This window comes from Pistacia vera, unplaced genomic scaffold, assembly GCF_008641045.1.
Source record: "Pistacia vera cultivar Batoury unplaced genomic scaffold, PisVer_v2 Contig196, whole genome shotgun sequence".
NCBI classification, from domain to species: domain Eukaryota; kingdom Viridiplantae; phylum Streptophyta; class Magnoliopsida; order Sapindales; family Anacardiaceae; genus Pistacia; species Pistacia vera.
Genome location: NW_022195997.1, coordinates 2,194,006 through 2,219,562, shown reverse-complemented (window position 1 = coordinate 2,219,562; position 25,557 = coordinate 2,194,006). Strand labels below are relative to the sequence as shown.

Here is a 25,557-nt window from a genome sequence, read left to right as displayed (position 1 = left end):
AACTTGACATATTTGGAAGACAAGAAGGGTACTGATATAGATTCATCTCAGTAGCAAATATGTTTTTCATCCTCAAACAGGTATCGTTTTTCATAATTGTGTTTATAGAAACATATTAAGGCAAAACCTTATGTTTTTTATAAGAAAGAGAAGTTTGTCAATTACTGTGCTATTCTAGTTAACATGTAACATGTAACCTCAGGAACAAACCTCACTTCTTAAGGAACATTTCTCTGAACTCATTATTTGAATTCGGCTTCTCATCTTCCACTTCCCCGGCTTTTGAATTTGTTGAGGGGACACTAAGTGGTCTGACATTCCTTGGCATTGTAAATGTGTTCCTCCCCTTCAGCTAAATGGTATCACTACATTTATTAGCAATAGGGTGTGGCGCTCTAGACTCCCTGAAAGTCTGATTACTACTATGCACTGCCATTTAACCCAAAGGAGTGAGAAAATAAAAGTTAGAAGTGGGAAACACAAACATGCAAACGTCTATAGACTGCATCGGACACAAACAAACACACACAAGTAATAACAAAGATAAAACATAATTCCACTTAGCCTACCATGTTCTCCAGAGGTCCCATGACTAGCGAAATCCTTTCTCTTTTGCTTCGGATTTGATCTTGCAATGCTTATCTTCTTCCCAAGAAACTTTAGTTTGTTCTTTCCTATAGCTGTAGCAAGGTGTGCATCATCGGAAAAATCCACATATGCCAGACCCTTCAAAAATGTATCAGAGCATATTATAAATTAGTATGCAATGGTCCCAGATAGATGCAGTTAAAGGCAAGCTAGAATATGGGTAAATCTGTATGGGACTATGGTTGAGTCTCCTAAGCATATCACTTGCTATCAAAATGAAAAAAATATGCTCTTAGACTATTAAGATTCTTTATACTTAGAAAATTAAGAAATTTTACCATAATTATGGAATTCAACCCTTCTGTAGGTTTATTTGAGACTGCATAATCGTCTTCGGAAATGACATTCATCTTAAAACCAAAAGCATAAGAACTAAATGATTTATTGACTGCGTGAAAGGAAGAAATCAATTTGAAGTTTCAGTGAGCACCCTTGAGAAATTTGAGAATATATTGCATTTAGCAGTTTCAATCTCCCTGAAGTATTAGCCATGCTGATCTCCTAGTCTCATTAAAATTAGTTTCTTAAGGCTAATTTCTGTGGTACAGTCCACATTATGCATACATATGTTGAAGTATAAAGGTCAGGAAATGTTAAATAAGGATTTGACTGTAAGACTAATGTGCACATGGAAGGTCTAGTGGATAGCTTCTCCTTTTTCACTTGAAGCATAAAGCACAAAGAACATTGATAAATAATGAATGAGAGAAACAGAGTCATACCCTTGACTTTCTAGTGAATTTGTCCCGCAGAATTCGAATAGATTCAACCCCACCCACATCGCTAAAGAATTTTTTCAGATCTTCAAAAGTTGCTTGAAAAAAAAAAAATTAAAACCATCAGAATTATCTCTCTGTATTTGCCTATCTAGCATTAAAAAGGAATAAAAAACAATCTCTCTCTGAAGTGCGAGAGAATCTCTACTTGCACTGAAGTTAAGGTTTGATAAAAATGCAATACACTCGTCAGTGTATACTTTGGCTCTTCCAGTGGTTGAGTCTTTGATGTGGTCATTTGGATGCCCTTCAAACTTGGGTTTTGCTTCTACTTCGTTTTCTTCAGCTAAGTTCCGTGCTTGTCCCTTTTCTTTCCCATGCACTTTGTTTGGATTTTGGGCAGTATTTTTTGGCCGCTTAGCTAGAGACTGTTCATCAGTCATGTTTGAATCTGTTTCTCTCTTTCGATTAACACTTTTTTTATGTGACTTCTCTTTTTGATCTATTAGTTCAGGAACAGATTTGGGTTCCTACTGTAACCTAAATAATTGCAGCTCTTCCAGGCGGGGTGTAAACTGAGAAAGGGAACAAAGACAAGCATCTTTACACGTTGAGTTAAAATAGCAAGGATTGCATGCATTCAATAAATACTAAGCAGATGTATCATAATTCAATGACATCTTTAACAATGTTGCATAACAACTTGACTTAAAAGCTTAAATTGATAGTTACGCATCCAACAACCATACTTAAAATTTAACACAATCTCATGCGCTGAACACCCATAGTCACAACCATAAATATAACATAAATACAAATACAAATTTATAATCTAAATAAGAGCCTATTTGATATACATTTTAAATAGTGTTTTATTTTCGAAAGCAAGGAATATAAGGAATTTTATGAAAATATGTTTTTATTAAAATAAGTTGAAATGTTTTCAAAACAATATTTTTGCATTTAATCCTAAAAATTAGTGTAAAATTAGAAAACAAGAAAAATATCATTTCTCAATCCTTATAGTTTTTAACTTCAAAAAAAAATTTTAAATACCAAATATATTTTCAAATATTTAAAATGTTGAGATAAAACTTTTAAAATTTTTAACTGTAACTTAGTTTTTTCAAAATTATTTTTGAATCACAAACCAAACTGGCCCAAATCTCATAGAGAGATTTAAAATAAAAAATATATTTTCAAATATTTAAAATACAGAGATAAAACTTAAAATATTTAATTGTAACTTAGTTTATCAAAATTATTTTTGAATCACAAACCAAACTGGCCCAAATCTCATAGAGAGATTTAAACACAAGACTGTGTGGACCACCTTGCTACAATACTCTATTAAATTATCACTTAAACTAAAAATTTAAACAGATAGGCAATGATCCACCAATAATATTTAAGCTTTGACAAGAGAGAAGCAAAGAGTTCATAATATGTACAGAGGCACATAAACACAACTCACTTACAAGCACATCATTTGAGGTCATCAAAGACAACTACTAAAATGGCACATTTAAGTAAAACACATATGGTTACTAGATAAAGCGGATATCACAACCAGCTAAAATATCATTAGTTAAACACTTCAATTGTTTTTTAATAAATCTATACATACTAATTCTCAATAGCAATGCAAATGCATCATACACATTAGACTGAAAAAAGAAATACGTAATTAATTGGCACTTAAAACAAATAAATTAAAACTGCAGTAGGAATGTGTACCTTTTGTGCAGCGTTGTCAAAATCTTCAAGTGTCCCATATTCCCTCTCAAAACGCAACCAGTTGTGGCATATGTCCTGAATAATTTTGTTTTTTAGGAAAAGAATACATCAACAAATCCAAAAGGCAGTACATAACAATTGACGAAAGTCACCCTGGAGTTGTGGACCCAAAATAATATTTTTAATATCATAAAATCAAGAAGCAAGAATTGTCAGTAACTTTAGATGACGTAGTGAGATCATTAATGAGATCATATAATATGAATGGGAGCAAGTGCAGAGAGTTGGGAAACAATCCGATTAAATATTATAAGGCCAATCAAGATAAGATGAAAATACCAAGGTTAACTTTATCAAACTAAACCCTAAATTGATCATAGAAAATAGAGAACTTAGATGACTTTATGATAGGTCATATAAATTATTTACATCAATAAGTTTTCTTTAACCTATAGCATATTTTGACATGAAACTCGGAAAGTAAAGCTTGAATTAAGAAACTTTTCTTCAAACATATTGGAAAAAATAAGCTAAGTGGAAAAAGATATCAGCCTATTGTGTTTCAAAAACTACTCTGCTACCTATGGTTTAAATGTGATTGCTTCATATATGCCACAATTTCATCAGAGTATCAGTAACTCTAAAGTTTGAAGTTAAAAAAATAAACGTCATAGATTTTCAACTAGCATGATCCCTAGAGATACTATCATATATCATTTACGTATGATTTGGAAAAATTATTTAAAATGACATATTAAACCATTGTGATTCTGGTGCCCGAGTAACAGGTTGACCTATTGCAAGGCTACTCTCTAAAAAAATTCTCAATTGCAGAGCATGATTCTATGTTAAGAGTTCAAAAGATCTCAATAAATTGCCCTCCTTGATAAACAACATTTTAACAACCTTGACTTAAGCCATTTGTCTGGTTTCAACTTCCATCAGCAACAAAAAGAGAATAAAGAAAGAAATGTTTGCATTGCAAATGAAAGATATCAATTGATTAAATAAAGCTGCATCGTATACTACTAAAAGCAAAAAATTTCCAAAAAAAATGAGAAGGAAGGAGGAAAAAAACCAATTTAAAAACTTTCAAATTCAAATCATGTCCATAAATCAATCTAAAATAATTGAAAGCAAGTAATGTAAAAGAATTATACCTCTAAACCTCTCCCACTAAATCCTTTAATGTAGCGTCTCTTGTAGATGGACCTATTTTCATTTAAATGTCCCAATTCCATTTCCATAGCTATATAACCTTATCAGGCTTCCAACATTGACCCGCTGCACAGACAAAAAGCAAGTTATATGGAAAAAATACAAAGATGAATCATAAATCAATCATATTGAACTATATAGGATAAGAAAGAGAAAAAGATGAATGGGCCAAACCAGATCTTAACCAGGCTCTCCCAAAAGGCCCGAGCTGCAGCTTGACCTTTTCCCAAATTTAGCTCCAAATGAGCCTAATAAGCATACAAATGCAGCAAACCATCTATATTCTTCATCTGTTGAGATAAGTAATCAGATGCCTGTTGAAAGGAAGAAACTTCACAGTTAAGCATTCAAGTATATATAATACATCCAATCATACAGGGCCTGCAATTTCAATGGCACACTAAAGAGACCCTAGGCTAACTGTTTATAGACACAAATATTGAAAATAGCCATTATACAACAACAATGTACTAGTTGAATATGACATGCAAATTTTATAAATTCACAGATCCATAAAGATATCTTCCATGCATGCAATTCCAATGCTGAATGAGAAATTTTTTATGTCACGACTGGTGGCTATCCTCTATCTTGCCACCTTCGAGCTCAAGGGCTTTCTCGGCGCGTCGGATACGTCCAAGGTATTGTCCGCTATGGGTCCTTCTGGCCATGCCTCCTTCAGACCCTTACGGCTTTGCTTCGCTTTGTGGTCTTTTTTCCACCTTGTGAACGCCTCCCCCATGACTTGAACCTTGGAATTATACCTTGGCCAAGTAACATGAGTACTATTACGCCTTTTTATTGTCATGACCAGGAGCTATATTCTATCTAGCCACCTTTGGGCTCAAGGGCTTTCCCTGTGCACCGGACACGCCTAAGGTATTATCCACTATGGGTCCTTCTGGCCATGCCTCCTTCGGACCCTCAAGACTTTCCTTAACCTAATGTTACTTATGTTACTTGGTCAAGGTATAAGTCCAAGGGTCAAGTCATGGGGGAGGCATTCACAAGGTGGAAAAAAGACCATGAAGCGAAGCAAAGCAATGAGTCTCCGAAGGAGGCGTGGCCAGAAAGACCCATAGCAGACAATACCTTGGACGTGTCCGGCACGCGGGGAAAGCCCTTGATCCCAAAGGTGGCAAGACAGAGGATAGCCTTCAGTCGTGACATTTTAGCAACGAACACTATTCCATGACAAAACAATTAACAAAGGTAACAATCTAGCAATTAGCAAAAGCCATCTTGGAGTATCGAGAGTTATGCACTGTAACTTCTACATAAAGTGGTCATAATGGTACTATGACAACACACTAAATGAAGTAAATTAAAAGGCTTTTCGTAGAGTCTAAGGGTAGAAGCACCTGATACACATTCGTACAAGATCTATGCCTGGACTCTTAAAGAGTAGACTAGCTACAAGGTCCACATTTTCTTCATCTGAAATTCACCATGATTAGAGCATCTACAAATGTCTTTAAGAAGCTTCAAGTCCTTGAGATCGAGTAAAAAGAATTTTAACAAGGAAAAATGAACAGTATACATATGCGAACCTGAAACGTTTCCCTTATCAATGAAAAATTGTAACACCCACATTGAGGTAAGTTATTTGTGCTTTAATGCCCTTAGTTTTGTTTATTAAAGGTGAAAGATTGAAAATTGGAAAATTGCAGACTTCACTGCAGCAAAGGATTTTTGTCGCCACGGCAATGAACTCTCTACCCAAAGTCGTGGCAGAAAATGCAGTCTTCGCCAGGGCGAAGAAAAAGCTTCGCCGGGGCAAAGAACTCGCTGGAATTTTTTATTGTAACACCCACATTGAGGTAAGTTGTTTATGCTTTAATGCCCTTAGTTTTGCTTGTTAAAGGTGAAAGATTGAAAATTGGAAAATTGCAGACTTCGTCGCGGCAAAGGATTTTTGTCGCCATGGCAATGAACTCTCTGCCCAAAGTCGTGGCAGAAAATGCAGTCTTCGCCAGGGCGAAGAAAAAGCTTCATCGGGGCACAGAACTCTCTGGAATTTTTTAGAAAATTCTGGAAATCTTACTCAAGGGCGAAATGGTCATTCCACTTAGAATTAGTTGAAAGTGTGGGGAGTGAAAAGTAAGAGAATTTCATGGAGAATTCATTGAAGATGAGGGTATGATTATAATTGGCTAAAGGGTAAAGACGGAATTTCATAGAAAGTGCAAGGGCAAAATGGGAAAGTATAATTATTAATATGAGATATTAAGGGTTCAAGAATAAAAACCCTATCATTCTCTACCCCTCACACACCACTTTCATCCCCAATTCTCTCAATTTCTTCATCAAATTTCCAAGGCAATTTAGAGGATTTTTTGTTGGATTTTGGTAGATATTCAATCTTAAGCATCCAAAGGTAAGAATTCTAGCAATAAGACGTGAGATTAATTTTTTTGAAATGCTGAATTCTTATAGTTTATATGCTTAGGGTTTAAGAAGAAAAGGAAGTCTACCAAAGAGAGAGATTCTAGTGTGGAACTACCCAAGTTTAGGGTAAGTAAATCCAACCTTAGTCATGATTTAAGCAATAATTGTGTAGAGAAAGTTTTATATGTATTTATATGCTTGATTGTTGAGAATGTTGATGAAATTGATATTGATTCATGGTTAGAATTCCACCATGAGGAGTGATGATTGTGTTTATAGAAATTGATGAAAGTTTGGATGAGTTAAGAAAGAATTTGAGTGAAGTTATGGAGTGTATTTTCCTGGCTATGTTTGAATTTTTTTTTTTTTAGGGAGCTTTGCTCAAATTTTGGTGGTTAAAGATTGTTATGGATGTGTAATCACCTTAGAGCTTTATTTGTGCTATAAAGTGTTTGATGAAATTTCATAGAGAAATGCATGAATGAATATGTTTATTTATTGTATTGATATGAGTTTGTAGATGGTAGAGAAAGTAGAGAATGACATGTTTACATGCCATATTGCATCCTTGAATTTAATCATTTGAATTAAGAAAGAACAAGAAGAAAAGCCCATCTACATGCATATAAGAATATTAAAGAGCAAAGAAAGAAAAGAGAATTATTAAAGAAAAGAAATTGAATACTAATTTCTATAAGAAAGATAAAAGAAAAGAAGGTTGTTGTGATGGAGAACCCGTGAGTGACAAGAAGAAGAATATTCCCACATGTACACCGCCTTTAGTGAGCGGCCTAAGAAGAAGAAGAACTTGTACAGTCCATAAGAAGTGCATGTAGATGAGGACTGTACTCACTCACACAGCTAGGGTTCCGAATCCATGCCTCAACCAAGTCCGATCGGCAAAGAATAAGAAAGAAAGAAAAGAAGAGAAAAGAAAAGAAAGAAGAGAAAAGAAAAGAAAGAAAGAAGAGAAAAGAAAGAAGAAAAACAGAGGAAGAAAGAAATACAGAAAAGAAAGAAAAACATAATAAGAAAGAGAAAAACAGAAAGAAAAATGCACAACTTATGCATTTCTGCATTTGCATCATACCTATGCATGATACCATGCTTAATATCATGAGTAGTGAGAAATTAGAAAGAATATAGGGAATTAGGAATACAGAAAGAACAGAGAAAGAACAAAGAAAGAACCGAGAAGAATAGAAAAGTGTGATGAAATAAAAGAAATTTAGAATATGAGCAATAGAGATAGAAGTGTATCATAGCGGATTTACTTACTGAGCAATTAGTGCTCACTCCATTGATTTTCACTGTCTTGTAGGTAGTAGATGACACGCGGTCGGATGGAAAGTCAAAGCGGAAGAGAATGGCACTACTGTCCATTGTATTTTAAGATTATGTATATGATACTTTTGTTAATGTAAAGAAATTTTTTGGGCCCTCTATTTTGTATCTAAATACATATATAATTTCTACGATATATTTAGTGACTTTGTATTATATTTTTTCAAAGTCGACTAGCTAGAAAGAATTATTACAAAAATTCAGTGCATCCTCTTTTGCTCTAGGCAAAAGGATTCTTTGTCTCAAACCATCCACTCGAGTGAGGAACAAGTTTAGGTACTGAAACAAAGAGGATCCAATTAACAAAAATCTTTAATGCATAAAACATAGATGAAACAATAACAAGTTACAAAGAGTAGTAAGTCAAGCTTGCAAATTAGAGAAAAGATATCTTTACTTCCTTAATGGTCGAAAAAGTGCATAGAAGGGACTTCTCAAAGACCTGAATATGACATAAAAATCTTTTTAAACAAGAGTAAACCTCTATATTTGTAAAAGGAGTAAAATGAAATTCCAACACTAAAGTTTGTGAAACTTCATTGCTCTTAAGCTACTTATAACAATCTCTCATAATTCTCAACAGATGAAGGGTAACAACTAAAACTTACAGTAGATATCTCTTTCTCACATGCAAGGCAACGTTCTAAAGCAAGCAAAGATCGAACCCAAAGATCACCAATCCAAGGACAATTTTTCCTAGCCCTGGAATGAACATCCCACACAATATTTCCTACCTGAAGGAAAAAGAGATGATTAATTGCTAAATTACAAATACCTAGAACATAAAGAATTGAAAAGACAAAAAATGAGTGAAACCTTCAAGGTTTTATCCAAATAGAGAGTATAACCAAGCCAGAGATCACTTGATACAGGAAACTCAGTAATAGCACATTCATAGAGAAGTTGAACACGGGCTAGATCTCTAGAAGACTGTTCAAACTTCAAGTAGATCTGCAAAAATTTCAAATTAAAATAATAGTATTAACACTTTAAAGAAGGGGGGAAAAAAAAAAAGTAACCTATTGCCACATTGCAAATTCTTCTACAACCCCCCACCCTTAGGAAAAGAAGAAGAAGAATAAGAGAAGATCTAAAGTTTACATAAACTGATTACTTATATTAGAAGCAAGAAAGACCATAAGAAATTGAAATTATAATGAAATTTCAACAGCAACTTTGTTGATAAACAACTTGACCTAAAAGCTTAAGCTTGAAAAGGTAAGGGCACAACAATGATATTCAGCTTTGTAACAGGCAACTTGACATGTTATATAAACCAAGCCCAAATTCAGATGGAAAGACCAACCCAAATATAGCAAGATGTAATAGATGGGAGACTCAAACCATGACCTCTACACTTTAATATCATATTAAGTTACCATTTAACCTAAATTCTTAAGGTATCACGTGAGAACCCAGCATTATCATTTAGCTGTCTAAAACAATATCTGATAGTAAATGCCATATACCGTGAATTGTTGAAATTTTTCAGAGTAAGATATATCCTGCCTTGCAATCTGTTCTTCAAAATCAGCTCGAGCATTATACATCTCCAATGAAGGAATCCCATCTAAATCACCTGATTCAATATCTATAGAAGTCCCTAGTTCCACCTCCCAAGACCTGTGGGCAAGAAGGATTGACCCTAAGTTAGCAAGGGGAACAGACAACTGACAATGAAATATACTTCAAATGTGCTGAAGCTGTTTTTCTTTTTCCTGCAAAAGAGCAGTAATTTTCCAAATGTAAATTTTGAAAATAGATACTTTTTCTTGGTACATAGCACTTCATAGGGAAATGAAAGAACAAAATTTATGAACTATACATAAATGACAAAAAGAAGAAAAAAAAAAAGTTTATAACATAAACAGTGCATGCAACTTGAGCCATGGTCCTAGGAAATATAAAGGAAGACCCACAAAAGCATTATTAACCACAATACCAAACCAGTAAGATGGAATAATACTTTAAATAATCAAGCAAATTGATTAATAGAATGCATCCCCTTCAGGCACATATTCTAAAAAGTTTTTAATATATATATTATAAATTCTCACCTTATGCTGATCTCATCTATGGTATGGAGAATGGCTTGCTCAAATTCCCTGTATGCTTCCCATATTTTACTGCCTTCAGCAACATGCAAACCAGCAACAATTATGGCACGCTCGAGGTGATTTCTTGCCTTTGCAATACCATCAAGTGAAAATTTACGTACAAATCATATTCTTGCATAAATCTCAAGCAGTCACACCAAAATGAGACAGACTGCATTAGAACAAGTTCTAGTCATTCAATTTTACAGAATTACTTAGATAAAAGAACTCCAAAGAATGAAATTAATGTTTTTATCCCTTGATTCCACATATATGCAAAATCTGACTAAAAGTAGCAAGAACTTAATTTCCACAAAAAGTAGGGAAAAAGATGACAACATGCAATTAAAACTTCCAAAATGTATTGCCACTTAAAAAAATAGATTTATGTTAGAAACCTAGAACTTCAATCACTCAATACAGATAAACACTTCAATGAATAAAGGATTTCTGAACAATACTAATATCTTCTATATTGATTTGACTTTGAAAATGGAAGTTCAAACTTCTCATGGAAAAGTGTAAAGAGATGACGAAAAAGAAATATATGATAGCCTAGAAAATCAAGGAGCTAGAGACCTCCCAACAATTCCCACTAAAACATATTTTGCTCTCTTTCCTTTAATTTGCCCAAGTTTATACTAACTAATCACAATATTCTCACCACTATCTCCATGTGCTTAAGCTAACAAACTCTTATAGCCTAACCACTAATTACCCCTTTTATCCCTTCTCTTGTATGGTATTGGTGGTGCTCTATCAATTTCCACTCCCTAGAAGCTTGAAAAAGTTTTATCCTATTGCCCAATTTGGTAGAAAAAATTGATGATGTATCAAAAAGGAACCATGTGTCTTTAAACACCATCACAAATGTAAGAATATTGATATCCATTTTGAATTGCAAGGCCTACAATCATCTCTACCATACAAATGAAACTAATGAGCCATTTTGTTATTAATAATTACTTATTGGAAAATTTCAGCCATTCAAAAGTCATAGATCCTGCAACCTGAATTTTTTTATCAGAAAATTATTTTTAGGAAAATAACTAAAAATACCACAAGTGAGAATTCTTAAGATCACTATGTTTTAATCCATAAATCAATGCATAAATTAATTCAAAATCCATAATGATAACAAAAACCTACCAGATAATCATAAACTCCTCTTTCATAAATCGTCTCAATCCCTAGAAATGCCTTAGGTCTGCAAAGTTGAAGCAGAGAATCAGCAAGAAACTACCTTCAGCTAGACAGAGCGATAAAATCTTAAAGTAAACCCAAAGCTTTAGTATTAGTTATGTAGAACAAGAAAAGATCAAAATCTTAAAAATTTAGCTTACCACCTTTTTATTTTTTTGCTTTGGGGGTAACTGTCATTAGGAGGTACACTTACTGATTTTCAACATTGAGCTTCATGTTTTGGAGAAACTAATATACTTATACGAAGAGAAATGAGTTTTGCAAGAGGGCAAGCAGGTTGTCCATAAAAGCAATGACAAGAGGGAACTCAAAATCTATAAACAAACAAAATATGAAACAGCTGCAAATTATCGAAAACTAACCTCCCAAGTCAACCATCACTGTTTCCTACTTGCAGCATACGAAAAAAAATAGAAAGGAAGAAAGCTCAAAACTTCATTTCTTTTACTCAATTAAGCCAACATTTGAGCTAAGGCTTAGTAGATAGAAGTCACATAAACTTGAATTCAACATCATTTTCACCATTTAAACCCCAAAAGATAATCACTTCCTCCTTTCAAACGAATCCATTTAATTTTTCTCTTTATACTTTATCTCGTTAACCATAAACACTAAGTGATCAAAATTTGATCATAAAACCAGAAACAAGAACACAAAATGAAAAAAACTAAAACATACCCAGTTGAAATAGAAGCTTCATCTCGAGCCCACTCTTGCCACATAACAGGAGTCAATGGAAAAATCTCATTCATAGCCTCTCTTGCTTGTCTCAGCTTCTTAATCTCACCCATCTTCCTCAAAACCCTTATGTACTAAAACCACCAACAAAATCAATAAAAAAGCAAAACAATGTTATTACTAAAAACAAAAATCCAAGAACTGGGTATTGAAATTCATATTCAAGTTGATATAAAAACGTACTTGAACATGGATTTCATAGTTGGAGGGCTCATTAGCGAGCTAGGACATGATGTTTTGAAGCTCAAATTTTTGCTGTGCTTCATCTTCATCTTCTGAGTCTGAGGCTGAGTCACTTGACTCTCTCGAGTCTAGAAAGTTGCCTTTTGGGTTTTCGTTGGTATCCGCCATAGCTGTGTCTGTGTCTTCTTCTTCTCGGGTTTTTGGCACTAGGGTTTGATCTTCTTGTTCCATTCTTGTGCTTCGTTTGCTTTGTGTTTCTCTCAAGTGCATTGAAGAGTTGGGTTTATTGCATTGCTACACAGAGGTTTGGTGTAAAAACTATATATATATATATATATGTGTGTGTGTGTGTGTGTATAGACCTCTCTACAGTTATGCTCGTAATAAAAAATAAAACTATTCATGTTTTGGGATAATTATAAATAAAAATAAACTCCACATTATAATAAGTTATAATTTTTTTAATTCCCAAAGTTGCCTCCACATAATAATAAAAATTTGTATATTGTAAAAATATATATGTTATGTCACATTAAAGGTTTAAGATGAAATAAAATATTTATCTAAAGTAGTTTGCGATAATGATTTATGCTTTAGAGTTGATATCACATCTTTGAACTTATGGGTTACATTACTCACTAGCATGGACATATTCTTGTTAAAGCCAAAAATATTTCTAGCATCACAAGTATGTTTAGAGCTTCTTGGCACAAATTTTTTTGTATCTTCATACTATCATACTCATGATTATTTCCTTTCTATTCTTGTTGTTCATTTAGATGAAAGATATTAATATCTATTCAATTAGTGTAGTGAAGTTATCGAATATAATCACTCAATTCTACTATGACTCTTTGATTCTCCTTTTCCACTTAATTTGTAACTTGCAATTCATCGACATCGAGGGCCCTAATCTTACAATGTTTAAAACAATTGACAATTGTTTGTGGTTTCACATCAATTAACCATGCAGCAACTACATTTACAATTTCATCAAGGACACTTATATTTGTTAGTTTCAAGACATGATCTTTTATCTGTTTCAAAAGTAGGCAATCGAAGCGCTGAATTTGAAATCATAATACTATTAAAACATGAATTTAAATCCTGATATTGTACTACTAAAACATGAATTATAAAATAAAAAAGTTTTGTAACTACACCTCTATTAAGTAAGAACATCCTTATAGTAATAAAATTATTTAGTCCCACTATTATGATTATATAGAGATTTTACACTATATATATTGGCTATTTTCCTTTGGCATAACATAAGGAAAAAAAAAATAGAGAAAACAAGTAAAATAAAATAAGCAAATAAACTAAATTAAGATCTTAAATTTATCAGGAAAATTATCTTACATAGTATCCATTTTGAAAAGAAGACAAATTATTTTGGCATTGTTGTATTTCTCAGATGTAAAAAAGGCTAACTGTCTATTAAAAATGTCTTTCTAATCCTTTGCACCATCATTAATTAGAACAAAACTCCATTAGCGGTAGAATTGTTAGTTTTCAGACCTCAGAGGTGACAGGGTAGTAAACCACAAATTGTCTAATTATTTAAAAAATATATTTATTAATTAGGACTTATTTTTTCTTGACAAATATATAATAACAAAAATAGAAACAAGACAAAAGGTAAATAGATGTTTCTTTTATGTTATAATTATTCATTTTATTATAGTATTTCATATTTTTCTTTGAAAGAAAACTCTTTAGTACCAAATCCTTTTTCTGAAAACAAAATGGTACATATCATAAATTCAGATGGAAATATGCATATAATAAGTCTATGGGTGATAATCCTCATGCAGTTTACATCATTACATGCGGCATAACAGGCAAAATGAAACTGTTGCCTGAACCTAACCTTGAATGAAAATCATTGTTCGACACGATTCTGTCATGATGACCTAAAAATACTCACTGAATAGATGATTTTGTAAAACATTTTTTCTTTACTTATATTTTTTTGAAAATAATGTCTATTAATTAAGGTACAATTATTTGAATTATTTTTTGTAAACTGATATTAATAAACTAGAGAAATATTATATATTTTCTATGATTTTGTATTTTTAATGTCTAATAAATGGCACTGAAACTGTTATTATTAACTGTTTACTTTATTAGTTCATTTATGATACATTAAAACTAATAATTGATAAATGATCTAATACCATAAAGTAATAATTGTTCTAATACTGTAAAACAGAAAATTGATATGATACTATAAAACTAGTACCTGATATTGAACTAATTGATCATATATGTTAACTAATAGCTTAACATATATGACCAGCACATATCAAGTGGTTAAACAGTCAAACATACACCCATCTAAGTCAATAATTTTTGTTATGAATGTGCTTTCTAGTTCCTATAACATTGTTATCTCTGTTATGACCCTTATTGCTTGAAAATTTTACAATGGTACCCATCAAAACTAAATTCTTAAAATAGTTACAAGAATCAAATAACTAATAGTAAAATAACATAATTTACAATAAGCATTTCAAATGTTTTCTTTTAAAATACAACTCATTACTATACATAAAATTGCATGACAGTAACAAGTCACAAGAACCAATCAATTATGGAAACATCTTCTTGCAAGTGTAATACAAGAGTGACCATAAAAGACCTTTTAGTGTTTTCTCACTCGATACCTTTAGAAGGCGGGGAACTTTGCAGAATCCTGCATGATATATATACAGACATTCTTCGTTTATTGTTGGTTTCATCCCATTCTTACAAGGTTTTGGCCTTGTAAGAGCCCATTGCCCATACGGCAAAAGAATGCATGTAACCTAGCGCTCTAAAACAATCAACAGTGGCCCAAGCTTCAAGAGTTTAGATAGAATAACTACATAGAAAACAACAATGAGTCACTGAATTATCAGGAACAAATAGTTCTAAAGCAGATAATTTTCAATGTAAATTATGCAGAATATAAAGTTTCCAATTGTAATTGGCAGAAAATTATCCTAAAGGCAGTAACCTGACGATCCAAGACGTAAAGGAAGGGTGCAAACGAGTATTTAGTCCTTATCTTCTACATTTTAGGATAGAGTATTTCCGTCCTTGGTATCCCTTTCTTGATTTCTCCTCTTAACCTATTAATTTCTCTCTATCTCCTTATATAGAATCCTATATTATTTATCTATGTTATTCTTCTCCTCCTCCATCACCTAAGGAGCAAAAATATTATCTACCAGACATTATAACTACCAGAGTTTTGTCCAACATTTCACAACATCAAGAATCTACTAGAAAATGGTTAAACGGCACATCCACAAAAAAAATAAATGAACTGACAAAACAAATGATTCAATGAAACCTATACATATTTGAGATAGAACACAAACTCATACCTTAGTTAACAGCCTATTAACTAAGCTATAAGATAACAACGTTTGATAAACTTAGGGGGTTCTTACCCAAGTCCATTTTTTGACCATGCTGCTTCATAGATTTCAATGGCAATTTGAAATCCCACATCGACCAAATCTCCATTAAAAATCGTTACAGCAACTGCATATGTAACACCAGACCATATTTTTCTTCACTGCAATGTTGTCATTTCAACTATTCCAACAGGTAGATCCCATTAAGGATATCAATGAATGAAGTTAACCAGTTGCAACATACCATTGCCCAGTAAACTAATCAGCTTGAATAGATGAATTGAACGGCTACCATTATTGTCATAGTTGAAGTAAGAACCATTCCACAATTTCTCATGTACAACTTTTGCTTACTGAAATTTGCACCAAAAATAATCCTCAAACCCTTAAGACCTACTTCATGTGCAAATCCAGATGCAGCCTGCAATGCTACCACCTCCACAATATGCACTTATAATATAGACAAATCACGTATTGTATGTCTGATCAGGGAAGCCATCATTCAAAATCTTCCCCATCACCATCCCTATCAAATTAGAATAGATGAAAGTGTTTACTGAACCTTCCTCTTATCGTAACCAAAATAAAGCATTTGGGCAGCTAGATGAACTTTCGCAGGACTTTGCTCCGAAAAAATTCTAATACTCACAAAAGTTTTATCACGTAAACTTTAATTTCGCTTTTGGACCGGAAATTGAGGAAGCCCATTCAAAAATTCACGATAATTTTTGGCCTTCATTAGTAGCTGGATGACTAAGGACATTGTACATTCAGTCAGCTTCACATTTTTCTTTGCCATCTTATGAAGGAGTTCAACAACTTTTGGTGTCGCATTGTTCCTAAGGAAACCAAACATAAGCGCAGTAAATGTGACTATATTTGGAGCACAACCTTTTTCCTCCATATATGACAACAACTCATTTTTCATTTCTAGTTGTCCATTTTTACACGGCCCATTGATCAAAATGTTATATGTTACAACATTTGGCACCAGGTTTCATGAAGAGAAAATTTCTGAAATAAGTCCCAAGCAGTTTCGAATCTCCCTGTTTTACGTAATCCATCAATAAGGGAATTCAAACCTTCAATGCTAACTGTAAACTTATTAATTACTAGAGTATTAAACATTTCCAATGCTTGCAAAACACATCCATTCTTGCAAAGTCCATTAATGAAAATGTTATATGTCCAGGAATCAAGGAAAACATCACTAAGTCGCATCTCACCAACTAAATTCCATGCATCTTTCACCTTAGCTATAAAAAAAAAGCCAGTTAACAAGGTGCTATATGTAATCAATCAAACTAATTCCTTCTGAAATCATCTCTCAATAAAGACTAAGAGCTTCATTGACTTCTTTATTCTTGCAATACTGTATAACTCCATTATTCAAATACTCATAAATATGCACATAATGAAAACACATGTAAACTAACATAAATAGTTGGGCCCAAATTTTTCTTTCATTACATATATATGTACATAACATTCTTTTCACAAACATTGTAATATGTACAAACACTCAAAATAAGATGGACAGTGTAGCCATTTCCCTTGCCTTGCGACATCATCACCGACCATGTCCTCATCTAGATCCTGCAAAACATGAAAAACACGGGGTGAGCACAAATAATGCTCAGTAAGTAAATCTCTATGCATCTTCCCCGTAACTATTCTCTCTATATTCTTTCCTTACAATTCTGTTTACTCTCTCTTACACTTCTCTCTATTTTCTCTTTCTCGTAACTTTTTCTACTAACTCTCTTTAGCAGTCACGACCTCATCTTACTGGAGGCCGCCGGGACTCGCTCCCACTCTACATGACTTCTACTCATTCTAGCCGATCGGACTCGGTATGCATGGATTCGGAACCCTTGGCCATGTGAGTGTATAATCTCTCTTCTCGGGGTACTCTCAGGTATAGCCTCATCCGCATGCACTCTCACGGGCTACACCACTTCTCTTTTCCTACTCAGCCGCTCTCTCTCAATGCGGCGTACATACGGGAATAATCTAACCATAACTCACGAGTTCCCCATGCACAACACTACTCTTCTCTTTTTCTCTTCTTTTCTCTTAAGAAAGCTCACACTCAAAGTTCTCTACTCTTCTCTAATGCCTAACTAATGCATATGGATGATTCATGCTTATTAATGCAACTCATGAAATGAACAAATGCAATGTTGCTCTAAAATCGTCATTCTGCACAGGTACACTAAAAAGGGCATAACTTGCGTTATACACATCGGATTGCTACGTTTTTGGTCTCGCTTTAAAGCTTAGAGACAGAGATACAACTTTTATGTTTTGGTCTAAACCCAGTCAATCTGGAAAATGCCCAAAAATTACTCAGAAAGTCACGGCTGTGACAGGGCAGTTTCTCACTTAGGCATTTCATCAAACAACTCATATGCATACACAGCTCTACTTATCTATAACTCTACTCTTCTCTTTATCATCCAAAATGGGAGGAAAACTCCCTCATATAGTCTAATTCCTGCCAAGGAAAACAATCTCTAAAAAATATTCATACAAAACTCCTCCAACTTCAACTCAATTTCACTATCTCATCACACATCAAAAACACTTATAATTTAAGCATATCCAACAACTATGACTAAGCACACATCTCATCTCAATTTTTCAGTAAGTGTAACATATATACACAATTAAAATAAATCTCTACTCATTTACTTTCTTGAATCTCAACTTGATTGGATTTACTTACCTTGAATTTGAGCAACTCCAACACTATAATCTCTCCTTGATAGAATTCCTTTTCCTCTTAAACCCTAAGCATATAAAACCATAAGAATTCAAAACTTTAAAATTTAATCTTACATCTTGATGCAAGAATCTTACCTTTGGATGCTTAGGATTGAAAATCCACTCAAAAATACCCAAAATCTATGAATTTCCTTGGAAATCTAGTGAAGAAATTTGAGAGAATTTGAGTAGAATGGCATGAATGGAGGGATAGAGTGGCTAGGGTTTCTACTCTTGAACTCTTATTACATAATAATATATATATATATATGTAGTTTCCCATTTTGCCCTTGCTCTTCCTTGGAAATTTCATCTATATCCTTTGATTCTTTACAAATACATCCTTATCACCAACACATTCTCTACTAAATTTCCTTTCATTTTACTCCCCACTTTTCCTACTAATTAGGGGTAGAAAGGTCATTATGCCCCAAAGGAAGAATTCTCTAGAAAACTCAAGAAATTTTTTGTTAAGCTCCTCACCGCGGCGAAGAACATTCCATCGCCCCGGCGAAACACGGCAAAACCTACCCGTGGGTGCAGCACCTCATCGCCACGGTGAAGATTCTCCTTCGCCCCGGCGAAGGTTGGATTTCCAAAATTCACCAAATCTCAACCAAAACCAAGGCAAACACTTAACCATTACAACATACAAACTCAATTGAAAGCATTACAAATACCAATTGATTAAAGTATTGCAGCAAACAACATTAGGTATATACCCCTTTCTAGCTATGAATCAAACAATTCCTTTGCATCACCAATTCTATATGCCAAGTAATAACCGTTTATTAAAATGGTGTAAGTATAAATGTTAGGAATCACACATCTCTGAATCATATGTTCCAACAATAGTTGTCTAGCCTTCTCAACCAAATCGGCCTTACAAAGACCATCAATTATAGTACTATAAGTAACAACATCTGACCTACAAATAACACTAGATTCTTTATTCCCATTAACCATCTCTTCAAGCAACTTAATGGCAACACTTATTTCATTATTTTAAAAATATATTTACTAATTAGGACTAATTTTTCTTGACAAATATATAATAGAAACAAAACAAAAGGTAAATAGATGTTTCTTTTGTGTTATAATTATTCATTTTATTATAGCATTTCATATTTTTCTTTGAAAGAAAACTCTTTAGTACCAAATCTTTTTTTCTGAAAACAAAATGGTACATATCATAAATTCAGATGGAAATATGCATATAATAATGATATGGGTGATTACCCTCATGCAGTTTACATCATTACATGCGGCATGACATGCAAAATCAAACTATCGAATGGATCTAACCTTGAGCGGAAATCACTGCTCAACAAAATTCCTATGATGACCTAAAAATATTCAGTGAATAGATGATTTTGTAAAACATTTTTTCTTATACTTCTCTGAAAATAATGTCTGTGTAACTATGGTACTATTATCTAAATTATTTCTTAAAAACTGATAATAATAGACTAGAGATATATGATATATTTTCTCTGGTTCTGTATTTTTAATGTCTAATATCTAGTACTGAAACTAAATGCAGTAACCTGACGATGCAAAACATAAAAGGAAGGGTGCAAATGGGTATCTAGTCCTTATCTTCTAATTTTAGGATAGAGTATTTGAGTCCTTGGTATCCCTTTCTTGATTTCTTCTCTTAAGCTATTAATTTCTCTCTATCTCCCTATTAATATTTTTGCTCCTCCTCCATCACCTAAGGAGCAAAAATATTTTTCCTATCCAAACCACCTTTATGATTTCGAAAATTGTTCACTTAGCATCTTGAAGGTTTAAAATGTAAATTTATTTTTTTCCTATTTGTTCTTTAAACTTTTAAATATACCAAAATCGATATTTCACATAATTGAATGTGATATATTAAAAATTCAAGAGATATTGTTTTTTACTTTTTAGAAGTTACATGAATAATGTTTCGTTATCATATTAATAAGATTATTATGCTAATTATATTGCTGAAATATCTATATTACTAAAATAATAGTATGTATAGTTTAATATAATTACTAGTTTTGTATTATACAATAGAGTTATATTGACAACCTTGAGGTTTAATATAATAAAAATAATCAAATTTATAAAATAATAAAAATCTCTACTGTTAAATTATAAGGACTAAAATAATAGAATCAGGGCAAGTTAATAAATATTTATTAATTTTATAGATATATGTTCTAGCAGACTAATAGTTTATTAATAATAAGAGAAATTTTTTTTATTTCAAAAATCTTAAGTGAATTTTTGTAATTATTGTGAAGCTCAAAGGAGTTGACTTGATGTCCTTAACACATTATGACGCTATTGTAATGTTCTACATTAGCCTATGCACAACGTGCACTATACATTAACATATATGATCAGCACATATCAAGTGATTAGACAGCCGCACATACACCTATCTCAATAAAGAGCTTATGTTTGAATGTACTTCTTATAACATTGTAGTCTCTATTATGATCCCAATTGCTTGTAAAATTTGAAAACAATAGTATCCACCAAAACTAAATTCTAAAAACAGTTACAAAATTTTTGACAACAATGTTTGGCACTAGACTTTCAATGAGAGAAATTCCTAAAATAGCTACCGAGCAGTTTTGGATATCCCTGTTTTACATAATCCATCAAAGAGGGAATTCAAGCTTTCAAGGTCAACTGCAAACTTATTATTTACTAAAGTATGAAACATTTCCACTTCTTCCAAAACACATCCATTCTTCCAAAGTCCATCAATGAAAATGCCATGTGTCCAAGAATAAGGTAAAACCATTAAGTTGCATCTCACCAACTAATTTCTGTGCATCTTTTACATTAGCTTTAAGAAAAAGGAAAGTTAACAAATTGTTATTTGTAATCACATTAGGCCTAATTCCTTCTAAAATCTTCTCTTGATAAAGACTAAGAACTTCGTTGACTTCTTTATTCTTGCAATACCATCTAATTAAAGTATTGTAGTAAATAACATTAGGTCCATATCCCTTTCAAGTTAAAACTTCTTCATTTATAAGATTAGTTTTTATGTTGTTTATTAGAGGTGCACCACGAGGCAGCGAAGTCGGATTTGAAGTTCATTAGAGGCTATACTTCCAATAATAGATGGAATCAATTAGAAGAGAAAATTTTTATAGCTATAAGACTTCTCTATTCTAATTTTTCAACGCATCATATTCTACGACAGAATTAATGAAATATGAGATAGAATCTTGAACTTTTCTCTCATTGTTTTGACATGCTAATTCTTTCAATTAATTTCTCTTATTCAATGGTAGTGGATGGATCATTATGTATTTATTTAACTTTCGCTTGTTGTTTATTAATTAAATTTTCCATCTTCTCCTCTTTGTTTTTATGTTAATCCTATGAACCACAAATTTTATGAGATAATTTTAATCATGTTAAATCACGATGCTCGTAGAAGCTAAGTTAATTTCAAGGTAATCCATGAATTTTAATGTTAAACATTTATAATCAGTGTTTGCTTATTGATTAAAATTTTCTTATGTCAATCAAGAACACAACTACTTTTATAACTTCAATAATGCTTAACCAAAACTATTACTATTAATTTATTCTCCTTTATAGAAATATTATTTAAGTGCAAAACATTTAACATGCATAAAATGATTACTTATATTAAAAGTGAGAAAGACCACAAGAAATTGAAATTATAACGAAATTTCAACAACTTTGTTGACAAACAACTTGACCTAAAAGCCTAAGCTGAAAAAGGTATTAAGCTCTGTAAGAGGCATCTTCACGTGTTACATAAACCAACCCCAAATTCAGACAGAAAGACCAACCCAAATACAGCAGGATGTAATACATGAGAGATTCAAATCATGACCTCTACTTTAATATCTGTTGTGTGTGATTTTTGTCGTAAGCTTGAAAGTCTCGGTATCTCGGAAATCAGTAGATCGACATGATCTCAAGGTCATGGAATCTTGAAGTCTGACTCAGCATAACCTCATCGTGACCATCCAATACAGCTGTTTGAAAGACTAAGGGATAAGCCTTATCTCGAACATCTTGAAAGGGATAAGAACGAATCAATATCTGTGTGATCCTAGCGCGCAATAACTAAAATCACGAAATTGTTTACCAAGTTTGATGGCAATCTTGGATTTTTCTCTACTTCCTTTGGTGTAAACTTGCATAAATACCCCTTCCAAATATGAGAAAGGGGTTACCAAATTCCAAATATGAGACTCATGGGTGTGAAGTTAGAAGACAAGCTGATTCTAGGAGGCGACATGGGAAAGAGCCCATGGGAGAACAAGTTAATAATGGTCGCCGAGGGGAATCTCACACTTAGTGACTTAGTACATAAAAGAAAAAAAAATGAAAAAAAATTCATAGATCACTTAAACCCTCTCAAGTACTCACTTAAAATTAAGAAGGAATATCAAACAAATACCATGGAATAACGTTAAATCCTATTCATGGAGATTATGTAAATATTCCATTCCGAAAATAGAAAGTGAACCAATTAGATCTTTTTTGAAGATTGGTACTAATTCATGATCTAACATGTACAAAGTGAAAACCTCATTCTCGATTCTACAAGAAATTTTATGAAAGTATCCGATAGAATCATGAAGAGTCTAAGTGAAACAAACATAATCATATGAGATATGGATATTCATTCAAAACAAACAACAAAAATGAATGTATGTGTGTGGAAATTTTAATCAGGCGAGCATACAGATGATATTCTTCATATTCTTCCTTAGACAATTTCTAGACTAAAGACATTTTTTCACATTTTCCAGAAGCATGAGATGCAAGGCCATTGTTGTTTCAGTACACAAACTCAATAGTGCTCTAGTGGTCCATCTTTCTGCTTTAGGATTTTCGTCTATGAAAAATAGTAAAATGGATTCTCTGCTAGAATAGAATCAATAGGTATTGAAAAGCAAAGAACCTAACAGTTGCACTGTGAGTATTCAATGTCATTTTAGACCAAGAATAGACCACCAACCCATAATAGTTTTCATGATCTTGTTGGATCCTATACCATTGGTCCTTTGTCACATAAAAAGGAACTTGATCGCCATCTAAATTGGCTAAAATTTCTCTGAATCTTGGGGTAAGGTATTGAGGCTATCCTCATCACAAATTGGATTAGATATATATTCCACAAGAAACATATTAGAACTTTATCCTTTTGAATAAAATGGGTATAAACTTTCACATATCTAGAAGAAAATTTACAAGAAGGGTACTGATATAGATTGATCTCAATAGCACATATATTTTTCATCCTCAGATAGGTATCTTTTGTCATAACTGTGTTTACAGAAACATATTGAGGCAAAACCTTACGTTTTTTTTATAAGAAAGAGAAGTTTGTCAATTATTGTACTATTCTAGTTAACATGTAACATGTAAACCCAGGAACAAACCTCACATCTTAAGGAACATTTCTCTGAACTCATTATTTGACTTCGACTTCTCATCTTCCACTTCCCCCACTTTTGGATATGTCGAGAGGACACCAAGTGGTCTAACGTTCCTTGGCATTGCAAATGTGTTCCTCCCCTTTAGCTGAATGCTATCACTATGTTTATTAGCAGCAAAGTGTGGCGCTCTAGACTCCCTGAAAGTCTGATTACTACTTTGTGCTGCCATTTAACCCAAAGAGTAAGAAAATAAAAGGTAGAATTGGGAAACACAAACATGCAAATGTCTATAGACTGCATTACACACAAACACACACACACAAGTAATAACAAAGATAAAACATAATTCCACTTAGCCTACCATGTTCTCCAGAGGCCCCATGGCCAACAAAATCCTTTCTCTTTTGCTTCGAATTTGATCTTACAATGCTTATCTTCTTCCCAAGAAATTTTTTTTTTGTTCTTTCCTACAACTGCAGCAGGGTGTGTATCCTCAGCAAAATCCACATATGTGAGGCCCTTCAAAAATTGATCAGAGGATATTATAAATTAGTATGCAACGGTCCTATACAAATGCTCTACAGTTTAAAGGCAAGCTAGAATATGGGTAAATCTGTATGGGACTATGGTTGAGTCTCCTAAGCATATCACTTGCTAGCAAAATGAAAAAATATGCTCTTAGACAGTTAAGACACTTTATACTTAGAAAATTAAGTAATTTTACCATAATTATGGAATTCAATGCTTCTGTAGGTTTATTTGAGACAGCATAATCGTCTTTGGAAAGGACATTTGTAAAACCCCCTCCAGTCAGGTATCCTCTGAATATCCCTCAATGAGAATCCTAGGGATACATGTCTAGAGAACGAGTTGTATTTAGAAAAATCTATATAAGGATAACAATAATAATATCCAAAACATGCATATAAAATGTCATGCAAGATCCAAACTTATAATTTAGAAACTTTAAAAATTTATCCTGAAATTACACAATCAAAACATATTTATAGGGTGGAAGCTTCCAAAGGTGTTTCACAAACATTTATCATTTACATTATTTACATCAAAATAAAAACATCAAGATGACAATAAATCATCTCCCCTCACATGTAGCCCCGCTGTCTCTAGCATACTTTGCTTCTGGTCTACCTGCAAAGCAATCAACAATGAAAGGGTGAGCGCTAATTGCTCAGTAAGGAATGATCCATTTCATTCTAAATGTGCTATTTGACCTTTATTTAAACATATTTGTTAACACATCACTTCCCTTTTACATCTAGGGATACTTCCTTTTTTTTTTTTTTTTTTTTTTTTTTGGTTTCTATTCTATATGTCTTTCATCATTTTTTCCCATGGCTATATGAACATCAATCATACACATACAAATAAGTTGTAAACATAGTACACACATTACTGTCATGATATAACATCTATATCATCTAACATGAGTATAAATCATCTCATGATGTAAATACATCATAACTCATGTAGTGCAACTAAATGCATATGAAGCATTTAACGTGTAGCCGATCGGACTTTTCTTAGCTCTTAAGCACTTCATATCATCTACCCTCAAATTCATCTAGAGCTCATATCATCGAGAGGCGTGCTTACGCGTTATTTAACATCTAAAGCATTTATTCATCTTTCCTCAACCGGTATATGAGGATATGCTACCGGTTCCCATCATGTT

General features: G+C 32.9%; 1 pseudogene; it reads right to left on the bottom strand.

The window, feature by feature from the left end:
• Nucleotides 1-352: 352 nt before the first annotated feature.
• On the bottom strand, nt 353-12,502 carry LOC116127929 (annotated as a pseudogene).
• Nucleotides 12,503-25,557: the final 13,055 nt, after the last annotated feature.